Here is a 19,808-nt window from a genome sequence, read left to right on the forward strand (position 1 = left end):
CTGCATCGTGCTCCTTGCTGCTCCTGCCCACTGCTACTTGCTACAGCTGCTCTATGCTGCTCCGTGCTGCTTGCTACTGCCCTTTGTGTCTACCGCTGCTACATTGTTGTTTCCGCCGTTGCTGCCGGCTGCACTAGGCTGCGCGCCCCATGCTCGCTCGCCGCTGCTCGCTCGCACCCACGCAACTCCTCCACTAACTAGTCTATGACATGTGGGGCCCTATTGCTAACTAAATAATTAATCAAAAACATTGACACTGACATGTGGGTCCCCTACACCCTGTTGACTAATCAAACTTTGGCTGGTCAAATAGTCAACCAACCCTCCTGGCCCCACCTGTAATACACAATGACTAGAGTAGTACTAGGTAGCAAATGTATTTACTGTTTTTATCTCGAATTAATATATTCTAGAAATTCAATTAAACTTTGGAAAATCATATAAAATAAACCATAGCTTATATGAAAATAATTTAAACATGAAAAATGATCAGAAAAATATGACGAATAAAATATGCCATCCATTGATACATCTCCAACGTATCTATAATTTTTTATTGTTCCATGCTATTATAATATCTGTTTTGGATGTTTAATGGGCTTTATTATGCACTTTTATATTATTTTTGGGACTAACCTATTAACAGAAGGCCCAGTGCAAATTGTTGTTTTTTTTGCCTATTTCAGTGTTTCGCTGAAAAGGAATATCAAACGGAATCCAAACGGATTGAAAGCTTCGCGAGGATATTTTTTGGAAGAAACGCAATCCAGGAGACTTGGAGTGGAGGTCAAGGAAGCAACGAGGCAGCCATGAGGTAGGGCGGCGCGCCCAGGGGGTAGGCGCGCCCCCACCCTGGTGGGCCCCTCGTGGCTCCACCGACCAACTTCTTTCGCCTATATATACTCTTATACCCTGAAAATATCCAGGGGAGCCACGAAACCACTTTTCCACTGCCGCAACCTTCTGTACCCGTGATATCCCATCTGGGGACCTTTTCCGGTGATCTGCCGCAGGGGGATTCAATCACAGAGGGCTTCTACATCAATACCATCGCCTCTCCGATGATGTGTGAGTAGTTTACCATGGACCTTCGGGTCCATAGTTATTAGCTAGATGGCTTCTTCTCTCTCTTTGGATCTCAATACAAAGTACTCCTCGATGTTCTTGGAGATCTATTCGATGTAATACTTTTTGCGGTGTGTTTGCCGAGATCCGATGAATTGTGGGTCTATGATTAAGATTATCTATGAACAATATTAGATTCTTCTCTGAATTCTTATATGCATGGTTTGATATCTTTGCAAGTCACTTCGAATTATTAGTTTGGTTTGGCCTACTAGATTGATCTTTCTTGCAATGGGAGAAGTGCTTAGCTTTGGGTTCAATTTTGCGGTGTCCTTTCCAGTGACAGCAGGGGCAGCAAGGCACGTATTGTATTGTTGCCATCGAGGATAAAAAGATGGGGTTTATATCATATTGCTTGAGTTTATCCCTCTACATCATGTCATCTTGCCTAATGCGTTACTCTGTTCTTATGATCTTAATACCCTAGATGCATGTTGGATAGCGGTAGATGTGTGGAGTAATAGTAGTAGATGCAGAATCATTTCGGTCTACTTGACACGGACGTGATGCCTATGTTCATGCTCATGACTAGATATCATCATAACTATGCGCTTTTCTATCAATTGCTCAGCAGTAATTTGTTCCCCTACCATAATATATGTTATCTTGAGAGAAGCCACTAATGAAACCTATGGCCCCCGGGTCTAGTTTACATCATATAAGTTTCCGATCTACAATTCTAGTTTACTATTTATTTTGCAACCTTTACTTTTAAATCTATACAACAAAAATACCAAAAATATTTAGCTTATTATCTTTATCTGATCTCACTTCCGTAAGTGACCGTGAAGGGATTGACAACCCCTTTATCACGTTGGTTGCGAGGTTCTTGTTTGTTTGTGCAGGTACTAGGTGACTTGCGTGTAGTCTCCAACTGGATTGATACCTTGGTTCTCAAAAACTGACGGAAATACTTATGCTACTTTGCTGCATCACCCTTTCCTCTTCAAGGGAAAACCAACGCATGATCAAGAGGTAGCAAGAAGGATTTCTGGCGCCGTTGCCGGGGAGATCTATGCCAAGTCAAGACATACCAAGTACCCATCACAAACTCTTATCCCTTGCATTACATTATTTGTCATTTGCCTCTCGTTTTCCTCTCCGCCATTTCACCTTTGTCGTTTTATTCACCTCTTTTCTATTCGCCCTTCTTCCATTCATCTCTTTTCACTTGCCTCTTGTTTGTCCATGTGTTAGATCATTTATTTTGTCCTCATGGCTAGTTCTTCTATCATTGTTAACACTCCCGATAATGAAGTTCTTAATTTTAAACAAAGGGAGGGAGAAAACTTAAAAGATGCTTTGTATAGAATTTGCAATGCTCAAAATAGATCTATTAAAAAGCAATCTACTTCCGTTCTTCTTCGCAACTTTTACGTAGGCATCACTCCTTGGTATAGATATGTTCTTGACACTATCACCGGAGGGAATTTCTTGGGCAGCCATACTTTTGATTCTTATAATGCTATGATAGATTTGTTAGGCCTTCCACCTCTTTTGGTCAATGGAACTATTTTAACTTTAGAACATGTGATGCAAAGGCTTGATATTATTGAAAATAAAATTGCCACTGTAGAGCTAATTGAAAATTTGGATAAAAAGATCCACAATGAAATTACCCAATATGGATCTAAGGTAGGAGTTACTCTGAAAAATCATAAGGAAAAGGAACCCACAGTTAATGAAAAGATAGATCAAGATTCCAGTCGAGTTGACAAACTCGAAGAGATTATTACCAACTTGGGGTCCACTTTTTCTGCCCTTAAAAACACCTCAAATCCTCCTCCTACCAAAGTTGCCAAATTTATCTGTGTTCCTAAAAATAAGGGTGAATCTTCTAGTAAGAAAAATGAAGATCTCAAATCAATAAGTGTTCACCCCAACTTTTTAGATATCGTTAAGGAACCTTTTGCTACAAGTGAATTTCTTGATTTCCTACCTAGGAGTTTGATCATTTACAAAAATAAAGAACCTCCCAAGGGCTATAAGTGTTCAATTGAAGAATTTCCTACCAAAGAGGACAATACCTAGATCTATTCTTGCTTTTATGCCTAGCTAGGGGCGTTAAACGATAGCGCTTGTTGGGAGGCAACCCAATTTTATTTTTGCTCCTTACTTTTAGTTCCTGTTTAGTAATAAATAAATCATCTATCCTCTGTTATGATTGTGTTTTTTATGTTTTAATTAGTGCTTGTGCCAAGTAAATCCTTTAGTTCTTGGATGATTGTTATTTGATCTTGCTGAAAAAACAGAAAGGATAAGCTCACGAGAATAATTTTCATTTCTTACCACAGAGAGATAAAATACCGATTCCAACTACAGTAGATCATTATACAAATATTTTAGGATGCCCTAATTTCTCAGAATTTTTGGAGTTACAGAAATATTCGAAACCTACAGATTGCTACAGACTGTTCTGTTCTTGACAGATTCTGTTTTTCGTGTGTTGTTTGCTTATTTTGATGAATCTATGGCTAGTATCGGGGGGTATGAACCATAAATAAGTTGGAATAAAGTAGTTTTAACACCAAAATAAATAAATAATGAGTTTATTACAGTACCTTAAGGTGGTGATTTGTTTTCTTATACTAACGGAGCTCATGAGATTTTCTGTTGAGTTTTGTGTTGTGAAGTTTTCAAGTTTTTGGGTAAAGATTTGATGGATTTCGGAACAAGGAGTGGCAAGAGCCTAAGATTGGGGATTCCCAAGCTACCCCAAGGTAAAATTCAAGGACAACCAAAAGCCTAAGCTTGGGGATGCCCCAGAAGGCATCCCCTCTTTCGTCTTCATCTATCGGCAACTTTACTTGAGGCTATATTTTTATTCACCACATGATATGTGTTTTGCTTGGAGCGTCTTGTATGATTTGAGTCTTTGATTTTTAGTTTACCACAATCATCCTTGTTGTACACACCTTTTGTAGAGACAACATGAATCAGAATTTATTAGAATACTCTATGTGCTTCACTTATATCTTTTGAGCTTGATAATTTTGCTCTAGTGCTTCACTTATATCTTTTTAGAGCACGGCGGTGATTTTATTTATAGAAATTATTGATCTCCCATGCTTCACTTATATTATTTTGAGAGTCTTTTCGAACATCATGGTAATTTGCTTTGGTTATGAAATAAGTCCTAATATGATAGGCATCCAAGATGGGTATAATAAAAACTTCCATATAGAGTGCATTAAATGTTATGAGAAGCTTGATACTTGATAGTTGTTTTGAGATATAAAGATGGTAATATCAGAGTTGTGCTAGTTGGGTAATTGTAGAATTGAGAAATACTTGTGTTGAAGTTGGCAAGTCCCGTAGGATGCACATACGGTAAATGTTGTGTGACAAATTTGAAGCATGGGGTGTTCTTTGATTGCTTTCCTTATGAGTGGCGGTCGGGGACGAGCGATGGTCTTTTCCTACCAACCTATCCCCCTAGGAGCATGCGCGTATTGCTTGGTTTTGATGACTTGTAGATTTTTGCAATATGTATGTGAGTTCTTTATGACTAATGTTGATTCCATGGATTATACAAACTCTCACCCTTCCATCATTGCTAGCCTCTTCGGTAACATGCATTGCCCTTTCTCACCTCGAGAGTTGGTGCAAACTTCGCTGGTTAATCCAAACCCCATGATATGATACGCTCTATCACACATAAGCCTCCTTATATCTTCCTCAAAACAGCCATCATACCTACCTATTATGGCATTTCCATAGCCATTCCGAGATATATTGCCGTGCAACTTTCCACCGTTCCGTTTATTATGATGTAACACCCACAATGCGGCTATATCTCCCATGTGTCGGAGCACGACTTAGAGGCATAACCGCATAGTAGGCATGTCGCAAGAGGGGTAATCTTTACACACCCCATGTACTGAATAAGAAAGAGATAAAGAGTTGGCTTACAATCGCCACTTCACACAATACATAAATATAGCATTACATCATCCAGAATACAATCAAGGTCTGACTACGGAACCAAATAAAGAAAGACAACCCCTAATGCTAGATCCCCGATCGCCCCGACTGGGCTCCACTACTAATCAACTGGAAACGAAACAACACAACGAACACGATCTTCATCGAGATCCTCCTTGAGCTCGGTTGCGTCACCTGCACTGGTATAATCGGCACCTGCAACTGTTTGGAAGTATCAGTGAGTCACGGGGACTCAACAATCTCACACCCGCGAGATCAAGACTATTTAAGCTTATGGGTTGGAAAGGGATAGTGACATGATATGAAATGCACGACATGAGCAAAAGCAAAACAAAGACAAAACCCAACCAAAAGGAATCTCATATCGCCTCTCCGGAAAACGCAAGAGTCTGAGTACAAATATGGAAAGTTGTATCCGGGTCGTTACAACACTCCACCACTACGAGAGGATCTCGTCCCGAGATCTAGGATGGCACCGGAGGGGAAAAAGGAAGAGGAAGATAAGAGGTAAAACTAAGTTGCTTCTTTGACAAACGAGTGAAACCAAAGAACCTTGAGAGGTTGAACAACTTCGAGAAAAGAATACAATGGAGATGAACAAAGTTGTAAACACTCCATTAGAAAAGAGGAACAAGGAAGAAAAAATTTGGACAGCACTCCGGTTGAAAAGAGATGTGAGACTTGATAAGGCGAAAAGAACTTGAGCAGAGGGCACAACACTCCGGTTAAATGGAGAAGCACGAAAAGAACACGATCCTCACAACTCGAGATTATGAGAGAAAAGAGCAACATCACAATGCCTCCGGAAGAAAAGAAAGAATGGAAAGGAGTGAACGGAGGGAAACAAGATCTTGAGAGAGCACGCTTACAACAAAAGCTAGAACGGAGTTGTTGGATTATCAACGACGAAAGGATAAGCTTGACGTGGGCTTATGGAAGACATCTCAAAATTATGAGGTAAAATTCTGCCACTAATGGAAAACAACAGCTTGGATTGATATGAACAAGGGGACGAGAAACTTATATCACCGGGGGGATAAATGAAGAACTTGGATCATTTATAAGCACCATAAATAGCAACAATCCTTAGGGAAAGCTTTAGATGAAATATAACCCAAGATAACTCCACGAAGAGAATGATGGATTGAGAAGAGCTCATGCTCGAATAAATTGATGGGTTTAAACTATCTCATACTTGACAACTTGCAAATCATGAAACACGAAGGGAAATTGTCAAGAATGACATAACACCACCTCAAAAAATAAGGTATAAAGAATTGCACTCCGGATTGCAAGATGAAGAATACTTGAGGTCCTTTGAAAAGAATCTTGATGAACACTTCGAGAAGGAATTAAGTCCTTGATGAACCAACATGTAGAGCCTCCAAGAAGAACTCCAGTAATAAAAGGATGATAAAAAGAAAGAGAAGTTGAAAACACAAGGTGAAAGCTTGTAGTGATTTAGATGGATCTTCGTGATGATGAGAGCTTGGAACTTCGGGAAAAGAAAGATGAACAATTGAAACCGAGAATTTTTTGATGAAGCTCCGGAATAAGGAGTTGAATATACTCGATGAAACAAGAATAAGAATTACATTATGCTGATCCTTCATCAATTAAATTGATGGCACACAATGGATTTGGCATACTACTTATTCTCGTAGAAAGAATTAAGATAGATATAGCGCGAACTTGAGAAGGTCTTCGACGAACCACCGGTAGGATTGGGGAGACCAAATGAATTGATATGATAACGAAGGAAGAGAGATCTTGAACGAACCACCGTAAGAATTGAAAATGAACGTAGCAAAGGCACAATTCACCGGGAAGAATTGGAAAACGAATGAAGATACTTGCTAGGATTTAGATACATGAGAACGAATAGATCGTGAGCTGATTAGAGAATACTTGACTGATGCACCGGTAAGATTTGGAGAACGAGAGCTGAAAGCTGGAATGAATAATTCTGAGATGATGGGCTCCGGATGATCAAACTGAAAAGACTCCTGAATTGCTCCGGATAGATGAAAAGAATTCTCACAATCGAACACAATTATGAGAGGATGGCATCAAGCTAGAACCATGAATCTTGAAGAGAATGGAGCAAAATTGAGAGAAAAATCTTCTTTAGTCTTCAAATACAGAGAATGACGATGAGAAAGACCACCATGAATTGTTGAGATATTCCGGGATGACGAATAGAAAGGTTGAGCCAACGATAAAAAGAATTTTTGAAAGATCTTGGAAAAAGCATTTGACTGATGATAACTCATTCTTACATCAAACTTGGAGAAGACTTTGAGAGTAACTCCGGGAAAATAGAAGAGTCGGGTAAGATCCTGGGAATAGACCTGTGGGTTAGGGCCCACTCAAAAGAAACACCGTTGAAATGATTTGAAGGGAGAATGTGTCGTTTGAATTAAATGGCTTGAAGCTTGAATGAATGTAGAGTGGAAACATGAATCTTCGAGATATCTTCAGCACTTCGGATATGAATAGAGAGAAATGAACGATTAAGAGGTGCACCGGCATGAGAAAGCATTTGAAACAAGGAAAAGATATGATCAACACCAAAAGCTTGAATTGAATCCACCGGAGAAGAAAAGAGAACGAAGAATGGTGAACTTGTAGGGCATCTTCATGAGAACCACCAGGTAAGAACATCGATGGAAAAGAATGGAGAGACTCTCACAATTAAAAGGATACATGATTAAGAAATATGAATCCTTAAAAAAAAAGGGGGGGGGGGGGGGGAAAACAAAGGCAATTTGGGACGAATGAAGCAAACATCGTTGAGAAGAACTGATAATTGATCTCGCGAATGTAGAAGTGATCGGATCCACTTGAAGAGAAGCACAACGGTTGAAAAGGACTGACATGACAATCTCGATTATTAGGGAGGATTAGTATTCACACAGAAATATGAGAACACCGCTTAGGAAAGGTATGGAATCAACACTTGACATTCAAGCAACTCGAATACCACAACTCAAAACAAAACAAGGATTGGCTTGCAAAATAAGCCGGAAACATACATATGATAGATCCCATATCTTATCATGTGTCTATTGGAAAGATATCCTACGATATACATGAATTCCCACTTATAAACTCCCGAAACTTTCCGGTTATGCAATTAGGTGTTGGGGATACAGGGGAAGCATAATATCTCACCCAAAACTAGCAAATCCTACATCCAGCTGTATCCATCCTTCAACACATAACCAAGAAACCTTCGGAAATCATTTACCTCAACCTTCGAAAAGCATCCGTTATACGAGTTATGGCAATACTCCCAAACTCCCTTCCCGGTACTGGGTGGCGTCGAGGTTATCTCACCAACAACTGCATAAAGGAGATATTCGATGTCGGCGAACTCAGGTATTCCAGAACTCCAACGATAAAATTGTGACGACAACACCTCGGAGCTCAACTCCCCGGGACACTGCCACAACCCCTAAATGTCAGGAGGCACCAAGAACAATGTTCTCGTCACAAAACCATCGGAACGATTCCAAGATACCCGTGTGATGCTAAAAAAATTCGTGAAATTTCAGGAGAGAAGGGTCAAAACTCTATGTGAGGAGGCCTCACCAGAGCGACGAAGGGACTGAGGAGTAAAAAGAATCCTACTCTCCGACATATATAATCCTATAAGACTCAAAACATTTTTCTAGACTCAACAACGTCAGCGATTCGATCGAGCAGGGGGCTCCTAAGTCGGGGAAGGCTCTGATTACCAACTTGTAACACCCACGATGCGGCTATATCTCCCACGTGTCGGAGCACGACTTAGAGGCATAACCGCATAGTAGGCATGTCGCAAGAGGGGTAATCTTTACACATCCCATGTACTGAATAAGAAAGAGATAAAGAGTTGGCTTACAATTGCCACTTCACAGAATACATAAATATATCATTACATCATCCATAATACAATCAAGGTCCGACTACGGAACCAAATAAAGAAAGACAACCCCTGAAGCTAGATCCCCGATCGCCCCGACTAGGCTCCACTACTGATCAACTTGAAACGAAACAACACAACGAACACGATCTTCATCGAGCTCCTCCTTGAGCTCGGTTGCGTCACCTGCACTGGTATCATCGGCACCTGCAACTGTTTGGAAGTATCTGTGAGTCCGAGGACTCAACAATCTCACACCCGCGAGATCAAGACTATTTAAGATTATGGGTAGGAAAGGGATAGTGAGGTGGAGCTTCATCAAGCACTAAGCATATATGGTGGCTAACATACGCAAATAAGAGCGAGAAGAGAAGCAAAGCACGGTCGTGAACTAGAAGTCCCGGTTAACGAACGATATCCCTTCTCCCAGGATATCCCTTCTCCCAAGCTCTCACGGTCAACGAAGGATATCCCTTCTCCCAGGAAGACCCGATCCATCTCGGAATCCCGGTTACAAGACATTTCGACATTGGTAAAACAAGACCAGCAAAGCCGCCTGATGTGCCGACAAATCCCGATAGGAGTCGCACGTATCTCGTTCTCAGGGCACACCGGATAGGTCAAGCTACGAGTAAAACCAACCCTTGAGTTGCCCCGAGGTGGCCCCGCAGGCTGCCCGTTTCGGACCAACACTCAGAGGAGCACTGGCCCGGGGGGGTTCAAAATAAAGATGACCCTTGAGTCTGTAGAACCCAAGGGAAAAAGGCTTAGGTGGCAAATGGTAAAACCAAGGTTGGGCCTTGCTGCAGGAGTTTTATTCAAAGCGAACTATCAAGGGGTTCCCATTATAACCCAGCCGCGTAAGGAAGGCAAAATCAAGGAACATAACACCAGTATGACGGAAACTAGGGCGACAAGAGTGGAACAAAACACCAGGCATAAGGCCGAGCCTTCCACCCTTTACCAAGTATATAGATGCATTAAAGTAAACAAGATTTAATAATGATATCCCAACAATATCCATGTTCCAACATGGAACAAATTTCATCTCCACCTGCAACTAGCAACGCTATAAGAGGGGCTAAGCAAAGCGGTAACATAGCCAAACAACGGTTTGCTAGGAAAGGTGGGTTAGAGTCTTGACAGGGCAATATGGGAGGCATGATATAGCAAGTGGTAGGTTTCGTGGCATAGCAATAGAGCGAACAACTAGCAAGCAAAGATAGAAGTGATTTTGAGGGTATGGTCATCTTGCCTGCAAAGTTCTCCGAGTAGACGAAAGCTTGATCCTCGTAAGCGTACTCAACGGGTTCCTCGATCACGAACTCATCTCCCGGCTCTACCCAAGGCAAGAACATAAGCAAAGGAAACCATAATCAACCATGGTTCAATGCGCAAGCAACATGATGCAAAACATGGCATGACATGCGGGATGTGATATGCAATGCATAAGCGTGCTTCAGAAGGAAAAGAATGAACCAGGCATCAACTTGGCAAACCAAGTGTGCCGCTGGATCGATATAAAGATCACCAGAATCGCATGCACGGTTTGCAAATGGCAAGCAAAACAATAATGGCACAATTATGTGATTAACAGCACGATGCCATCTAGAATGCAACAAGAAACTAAGCTACTGCACTCCAACATAACAACAAGGCACATGGCAGTGATCTACTCAAGATGCTAGACAAAAGATGAACACTGAGATATGGCTAAATCACACAAGAACAGTTTCAACCAACATGGCAAAAGTGCAAAAGATATCAGCATCACAGAATTGTGAAGGCATGTTTAGAGCAAGATATCAACATGCTACAGGAATAGAACATAGCGAAACAAGGCATGGCATGAATCTACTCAAAGCATATAACAAACGTCCCTTACTGATCATAAGCCAAAAAGGATCAGAAGATATAATGGCACCCATGTGAACATAGCAAGTTTCGTTAACAGATTCATACTTAGCAGAAAAGTAGACATGGCATCACCAGAATTATGAAGGCATGTTTGCAAGCTCGATGCACTCAACACAAGGCATTGCATGACAAGATAAGCATACTACCAGCAAGAAGACATGATCAATAAGCTAACCATGGCAAGAACAAACTTATAGCATGCATGGATCAACTACAACAACCTTGGCAAAATTGATTAACACGTAAACAATCTGGCAGGAACATTTTATAGCAAAAGTAGAGCAAGATTGAGTCATGCTAGGGCACTCCATAGATGCAAACAGGGGCATGGATGGATAGAGAACAACCATATGTCAAAATCAACCTTACTGAACATACTCAAAACAAGCATGGATCTCTCTGTAGCAACATGAATACATGGCATAAAAATAACAGCAGAGCAATGACTTAGTGAAATTCTAAGTCCCTGAAATCAGTAATATCACGAGAGCTACTTTGCATGCTTGTGCTAGTCACCACATTGATCACAAAAATACATGGCATACACCCCTGTAAAGATGGCATGGCATAGATCAAAATACATGTAATCTGATAAGAATCAGCACCTAACATTTTATAGCACTCTTGCATTAGTCATTTGGACATCAAGATGGACTCAAACCAGCATGGCCCAATGGAACAAATTGAAGAGCACATCCTGATGAACATTTTGATATCTTATATGCATGAAACGGAGCTACGGACATGGTGATATGAGACAATGAATAGGGCACCATAATATGCAGACTTCGAGACTTAGAGGAAAAAACACACGGGCGATGGATAGTGAACAACGCACAGGGCGCGGGTTTAGGACTCCTCACTAAGGGACGAGCCCATCTGAGGAGGAGGGAGTTGGGACGGCTCTGGGCCTGCTGTGCGGGGAGGGGCCCACGCGGCGCTCGCGGTCGTCCTCCCGATCCCGCCTGGATCGACGAGGCAGGGGCGATGGCGGCGGACCCAGGCACTGCTCCGGCAAGCTCGGGGCGCGGGGCGGTCGGAGGCGACGCGGGGAGCCCGGATCTGGCGACGGGTGGCCGGATCCGGTCATCTCCGGTGATAGGCGACGGCAGGGAAGCGACGGCGCGGCGGGGAGCCTCGGCGGAGATGACGCACTCCGGCGAGCTCGGTCGAATCCGGGGCGGCGATGTGGTGGCGGGGCGCTCCGGCGACGTGGCCGGTGAAGTCTGGCGAGCGGGCGCGGTCGACGGTGCGCACAGGCAGCGGCAGGCGGATCCGGGCTCGCGCGGGCCCGTGATGGGCTCCACGGGCCAGCGACGCGGGGACAGCGGCGGAGGATAGGTGGCGCGACGCGATTGGGTGGAGCGGTGGTGCGGACATGTCCGGTGGTGGGAGGAGATGTGTCCGGCGGCGAAGAGGGGAAAAATGCTAGGGTTTGACCGCGAAATTTTGGAAGGGGCACATATTTATAGGTAGAGGGAGCTAGGAGAGTCCAAATGGGGTGTTGTTTTCGGCCACGCGGTTGTGATTGAACGGCCGGGAGGATGGAGGGGGCTTGGATGGGTTTTGGGCCACCTGGGAGGGGTGTTGGGCTGCAACACACACGAGGCCATTACGGTTCCCCAGTTAACCGTTTGAGTATCAAACGGACTCCAAATGGCACGAAACTTGACAGGTGGTCTATCGGTGGTGTACCAAGGCCGCTTGGAAAATTCCGGTCCATTCCGAGACAGTTTAACAGACGCTCACGAAAAGAGGCAAAAGGGGCGCCGGAGGACATAGGAGTGCCGGAATGCAAAACGGACAACGGGGAAAATGCTCGGATGCATGAGACGAACATGTATGAAAATGCGATGCACATGATGACATGATATGAAACCCAACCATAAAGTTACATATGACACGCTCCATCATTGTCATATTGCCTTGCATGATCATGTAGTTGACATCGTATTTGTGGCAAAGCCACCTTCATAATTCTTTCATACATGTCACTCTTGATTCTTTGTATATCTCGGTACCCCGCCGGAGGCATTCACATAGAGTCATATTTTGTTCTAAGTATCAAGTTCTAATTCTTGAGTTGTAAGTAAATAAAAGTGTTATGATTTTCATTATTAGAGCATTGTCCCATGTGAGGAATGTTCTTCAAAAAATGAGAGAAAAAGAGAGAAGGGGCAATGTTACTATCCTTTCTCCACACTTGTGCTTCAAAGTAGCACCATGATCTTCATGATAGAGAGTCTCTTATGTTGTCACTTTCATGTTCTAGTGGGAATTTTTCATTATAGAACTTGGCTTGCATATTCCAATAATGGGCTTCCTCAAAATGCCCTAGGTCTTCGTGAGCAAGCAAGTTGGATGCACACCCACTTAGTTTCTTTTGTTGAGCTTTCATATATTTATAGCTCCAGTGCATCTGTTGCATGGCAATCCCTACTCCTTGCATTGACATCAATTGATGGGCATCTCCATAGCCCAGTGATTAGCCGCGTCAAGGTGAGACTTTCTCACTTTTTGTCTTCTCACACAACCTCCATCATCGTATTCTATTCCACCCATAGTGCTATCTCCATGGCTCGTGCTCATATATTGCGTGAAAGTTGAAAGAGTTTGAAAATACTAAAGTATGAAACAATTGCTTGGCTTGTCATCGGGTTGTGCATGATGGGAGCATTTTGTGTGACGAAAATGAAGCATGGCCAAACTATATGATTTTGTAGGTGTAAGCTTTCTTTGGCTATGTTATTTTGATAAGACATAATTGCTTGGTTAGCATGCTTGAAGTATTATTATTTTTATGTCAATATTAAACTTCTATCTAGAATATTTTGGATCTAAACATTCATGCTGCAATAAAGAGAAATAAATTGAAAATTATGTTAGGTAGCATTCCACATCAAAAATTCTGTTTTTATCATTTACCTTCTCGAGGACGAGCGGGAATTAAGCTTGGGGATGTTTTATACGTCTCCAGTGTATCTATAATTTTTCATTGTTCCATGCTATTATATTATCTGTTTTGGATGTTTAATGGGCTTTATTATGCACTTTTATATTATTTTTGGGACTAACCTATTAACCGAAGGCCCAGTGCAAATTGTTGTTTTCTGCCTATTTCAGTGTTTCGCAGAAAAGGAATATCAAACGGAATCCAAACGGAATGAAACCTTCGTGAGGATCTTTTTTGGAACAAACGCAATCCAGGAGACTTGGAGTGGAGGTCAAGGAAGCAACAAGGTGGCCACGAGTTAGGGCGGCGCCCCAGGGGGGCAGGCGTGCCCCCACCCTCGTGGCTCCACCAACCTACTTCTTTCGCCTATATATACTCTTATACCCTAAAAACATACAGGAGAGTCACGGAACCACATTTCCACTACCGCAACCTTCTATACCCGTGAGATCCCATCAGGGACCTTTTCCGGTGATCTGCCAGATGGGATTTGATCACGGAGGGCTTCTACATCAACACCATAGCCTCTCTGATGATGTTTTAGTAGTTTACCACAGACCTTCGGGTCCGTAGTTATTAGCTAGATGGCTTCTTCTCTCTCTTTGGATCTCAATACAAAGTTCTCCTCGATGTTCTTGGAGATCTATTCGATGTAATTCTTTTTGTGGTGTGTTTGCCGAGATCCGATGAATTGTGGGTTTATGATGAAGATTATCTATGAAGAATATTTGATTCTTCTCTGAATTCTTATATGCATGGTTTGATATCTTTGCAACTCTCTTCGAATTATCAGTTTGGTTTGGCCTACTAGACTGATCTTGCTTGCAGTGGGAGAACTGCTTAGCTTTGGGTTCAATCTTGCGGTGTCCTTTCCTAGTGACATCAGGGGCAGCAAGGCACGTATTGTATTGTTGCCATCGAGGATAAAAAGATGGGGTTTATATCATATTGCTTGAGTTTATCCCTCTACATCATGTCATCTTGCCTAATGCGTTACTCTGTTCTTATGAACTTAATACTCTAGATACATGCTGGATAGCGGTCGATGTGTGGAGTAATAGTAGTAGATGCAGAATCGTTTCGGTCTACTTCACACGGACGTGATGCCTATGTTCATGATCATGCCTAGATATCATCATAACTATGCGCTTTTCTATCAATTGCTTGGCGGTAATTTGTCACCCACCGTAATATATGCTATCTTGAGAGAAGCCACTAGTGAAACCTATGCCCCCGGGTCTAGTTTACATCATATAAGTTTCCGATCTACAATTCTACTTTACTATTTATTTTGCAATCTTTAATTTTCAATCTATACAACAAAAATACCAAAAATATTTATCTTATTATCTTTATCAGATCTCACTTTCGTAAGTGACCGTGAAGGGATTAACAACCCCTTTATCGCATTGGTTGCAAGGTTCTTGTTTGTTTATGCAGGTACTAGGCAACTTGCATGTAGTCTCCTACTAGATTGATACCTTGGTTCTCAAAATGGAGGGAAATACTTACGCTACTTTGCTGCATAACCCTTTTCTCTTCAAGGGAAAACCAACGCATGCTCAAGAGGTAGCATCCACATACATGCCACATGCCCCCAACACAGCGAACATGGAACCTTCCCCTCTGGATTGTTTGTTCGATAATTGCCTAAAGCCAGGAAATATTCCTGGATATTTTCTTGCTTTGTCTGTAACGTGTAGCACTCCATTAGGTCACCCCTAGCACAACATATTGTCAAGGAATGCAAAGTAATGCATTTGTTTGCCTTATATTTACCATTTCCCCCCTCTTCTCTTAGGTAGACCCCGTGACCACTATTGATGCCCATGTGATCGACTACATTGACGACGACCCATCCTTTTCGGCAAAGCTTCTAGGAAAGAAAAACCCCCTTGATCATTCCTCTATCGCCCATTCCTTCTCTCTCATGCTTGCATTAGATTTTGCTACTGTTGTTCCATAGCTCCTATTCTACTACATAGCCTCCTCCTTTTGTCACATTATATGTTATCCTATATGCTTAGTATAGGTTGATTAGTGATCCATCAGTGGCCCCTCACCTTGTCCCTTTTGTCCCGCTTTATCACTAGATAACTCGATCAACGTGATCAAAGTGCAGAGACCGACACATCACTGCACACCCCCCTTAGTCATATGACTCTGTGAAGCTACTATCAAGTGCCGAGGGTGATACCTCGTATGCACTCCTGATGATATCTTTGTAGTGTAGTTAATTGGTCATGGATTATGGAGCGTGATTCCTCCTTCGCCATTCCTGATAATGACTCTATCGTGCAGCTCTTCAAGTGTGAACCTACCGAGTGTGAATCTTCCAAGTTCACCTTGATGGTTACATCGAGTGGGAATCTGTGGCACCCTGGCTCAGAGCAACCGGTTTACCTTGCATTGCGAGCCCAGAGATCAAGTCTTCTGGCAACACACAACAACTTGGTACAGAAAACAACCACTTTATTCATGCTAGCGGAAACATAAGTCAATATTACATCAAATAGCGAGGCCAATCGGCACACATGATAACTACGCAGCAGCGAAATGACGACTGTCACGCCCTCGATTCAATCGTACACTAATCATACACGCAAATGTGTACGATCAAGATCACGGACTCACAGGAAGATATCACAACACAACTCTAGACACAAATTAAAATAATACAAGCTTTATATTACAAGCCAGGGGCCTCGAGGGCTCGAATAAACAAGATTCAGCGGAAGCAACATTATCTGAGTACAAACTGTTAAACAAGTTTGCCTTAAGAAGGCTAGCACAAAAGCAACAATGATCGAAAAGGCAAGGCCTCCTGCCTGGGAGCCTCCTAACTACTCATGGTCGTCAGCGGTCTCCACGTAGTAGTAGGCACCCTCGGGGTAGTAGTAGTCATCGGTGGCGTCGTCTGGATCCTAGGCTCCATCATCTGGTTACGACATCCTAGAAGATAAAAAGCGGGGAAGAGGAAGCAAAGCAACCGTGAGTACTCATCCGAAGTACTCAGCAAGCAAGGATTTACACTACATATGCAACATTATCAAAGGAAGGTTGTATATGTGGACTGGGCTGCAGAAATGCCAGAATAAGAGGGGGAGAAGCTAGTCCTATCGAAGACGAGCATCTTCTGGAAACCACCATCTTGCAGCAAGAGGAGGGAGTAGAGTAGCATAAAGTAAAGTAGCAGTAGTGTTATCAACCTCGGCCAGAGATCCTTTCTCGACTCCCTGCGAGAAAGTAATCCCAGAGCCATACTATCCATTACTCATATCCATTTCTCTTCACAAGTATCCAATTCTAGTTGTATCAATCGGGATACAACTCCAAGTGTCTGTTACTGTAGGACAGGCTATCGATAGATGTTTTCTTCCCTGCAGGGGTGCACCAACTTACCCACCACGCTCGATTAACTCCGGCCGGACACACATTCCTAGGTCATGCCCGGTCTCGGCCAAACAATACGCCGCATCCCGACCTAGGCTTAATAGAGAGGTCAAGCACGCCGGACTAAACCTATGCCCCCAGGGGTCATGGGCCATCACCCCGGGAACTCCTACATGTTGCGTGGGCGGCCGGTAAGCAGACCTAGCTACCTCCATAAAAAAGGCAGGTGCTTACTGAGGGAGTCCTGGATTAGGGGGTCCTCAGACAGCCGGACTATATACTTTGGCCAGACTATTGGACTATGAAGATACAAGATTGAAGACTTTGTCCCGTGTCCGGATGGGACTCTCCTTTGCGTGGAAGGCAAGCTTGGCCGTTCGGATATGTAGATCTCCTCCCTTGTAACCGACTTTGTGTAACCCTAGGCCCTCCGGTGTCTATATAAACCGTAGGGTTTTAGTCCGTAGGACAAAAACAATCATACCATAGGCTAGCTTCTAGGGTTTAGGCTCTCCGATCTTGTGGTAGATCAACTCTTGTAACACTCATATCATCAAGATCAATCAAGCAGGAAGTAGGGTATTACCTCCATCAAGAGGGCCTGAACCTGGGTAAACATTGTGTCCCCCGCCTCCTGTTACCATCCGCCTTAGACGCACAGTTCAGGACCCCCTACCCGAGATCCGCCGGTTTTGACACCGACATTGGTGCTTTCATTGAGAGCTCCACTGTGTCGTCATCATAAGGCTTTATGTCTCCTTCGGTCATCGGCAACGATGCGATCCAGGGTGAGGTTTTCCTCCTCAGACAGTTCTTCCTATTCGGCGGCTTCGTACTGCGGGCCAACTCGCTCGGCTATCTGGAGCAGATCAAGAGCTACGCCCCTAGCCATCAGGTCACGTTTCGAAGCTTGAACTATACCGCCGACATCCATGGAGACTTGATCTTCGACGGATTCGAACCTATGTCAGGTGCGCCGAACAGTCACGATGAGCATGATTTAGCTCTGCCATCGGACAGTGTTTGAGAGATCACACCTGTAGCTACTCTGGCCCTCAATCCGGAACATATCGCGTCGTCCGAGGATGGGTGGATGGACCCCGCCACGGAGGCCGCATACTCTGCGGCGATAGAGCCGACTACAGACTTCACCTCCTATGTGACCTGTGTTGCCGGACACTCGGATTCGTCCCCGGCCATAGACTCCGAACCGCTCGCGCCCATGCCCATCCAATCTGATTGGGCACCGATCATGGAGTTCACCTCCGCGGATATCTTTCAGCACTCGCCCCTAGGCGAGGTGCTAAACTCATTACGGTCTCTCTCCTTGTTAGGAGGCCCTTGGTCAAACTATGTCCGGCTCGAGTGGGAAGCGGACGGCAAAGAAATTCGTTCCCCACCCACCACCCACTTAGTAGCCACTGTCGACGACCTAACCGACATGCTCGACTTCGACTCCGAAGACATCGACGGTATGGACGACGATGCGGGAGACGAACAGGAACCACCGCCCATAGGGCGCTGGACTGCCACCTCATTGTATGATATATACATGATGGACACCCCCAAAGAAAGCGATGGCAATAAGGCAATGGAGGATAATCCCCCTGAGAGGCAATCCAAGAACCGGCATCATCGGCGCCGGTCTAAGCCCCGCCATAGCAAAAACAACGATACCAGCACAGGAGACAATAACACTGCAAATAGTGCCAAAGACGAAGACAATCCCCTCCAGCCAGGCTTTGAGCAGGAGGATGGGCAAGCCAGCCCCAAGGAACAGGCAGCAGACGGAGAATCAGAGGATGACAATTACATGCCTCTCTCCAAAGACGAGGTGAGCCTCGGCGACGAAGAATTAATCGTGCCTAAGGATCCCGTCGAACAGGAGCGCTTCAAGCGCCGGCTTATTGCCACAGCAAAAAGCCTGAAGAAAAAGCAAGAATAGCTTCAAGCTGAGCAAGATCTGCTAGCAGATAGATGGGCTGAGGTCCTGGCAGCCGAGGAACACGAACTCGAGCGCCCAATCGAAAGTTTCCCAAAGCGCAGGTTGCTACCCCAACTTGAGGAGGAAGCATTAAAGCATGCGCTTCCAGCATATGATGCGGTAGACCGGCCACCTCGTGGCCAAGACAAGGTGGCATATAAGCCCGAAGTCCAGCCCGCACACCGACGCCAGTCAAACAAAAACAGCAAGGCCTGGGGTAACACACAGGACCTGCGAGACGTATTGGAAAACAAAGCAGGACACAAAAGATCGATCTTCGGATCACGAGGGCGCGCCCCAACACATGACGACGACCGTCATGCCGGATATACCAAAAGCAAATCTGGCTGGGCCGAACACAACAGACAAGACTCATACGAACTGCGTAGTGACATAGCCTGGCACAGAGGCACCGCACATCCCCTATGCTTCACTGATGAAGTAATGGATCATGAATTCCCAGAAGGGTTTAAACCCGTGAACATTGAATCATACTATGGTACTACTGACCCCGCGGTATGGATAGAGGATTTCTTCCTCCACATTCACATGGCCCGCGGGGATGATCTGCACGCCATCAACTA

This window comes from Triticum urartu, chromosome 3 (assembly GCF_003073215.2).
Source record: "Triticum urartu cultivar G1812 chromosome 3, Tu2.1, whole genome shotgun sequence".
Lineage (NCBI taxonomy): Eukaryota > Viridiplantae > Streptophyta > Magnoliopsida > Poales > Poaceae > Triticum > Triticum urartu.